The following is a 259-nucleotide window of genomic DNA, read 5'->3' as shown; positions in this document are numbered from 1 at the left end:
TTTAGGGGATTAGGCAAGGTATATAGGAACTTATGGCGTTAAAGTCCCGGGCTAGGTTATATATGGTCAGACTGTATAGTACAAATATAACGTGTCCAAGGAACGGAGTTATGCAGCGATGGACTGTATAGTTATACATATTCTATATAAACCTTGGAAGTCAAGGGGGCTTAGCAACCTGGCTATGGCGTTAGGTAGTGTTTATGGTGGCATGCGTGTACTCATTAATTTTACCGAAAGTTGGGTTGTATGCCAGTAG

Source organism: Penaeus monodon, chromosome 21 (genome assembly GCF_015228065.2).
Source record: "Penaeus monodon isolate SGIC_2016 chromosome 21, NSTDA_Pmon_1, whole genome shotgun sequence".
Taxonomy (NCBI): domain Eukaryota; kingdom Metazoa; phylum Arthropoda; class Malacostraca; order Decapoda; family Penaeidae; genus Penaeus; species Penaeus monodon.
The sequence above is the reverse complement of the archived record's forward strand: the minus strand, read 5'-3'. Positions refer to the sequence as shown.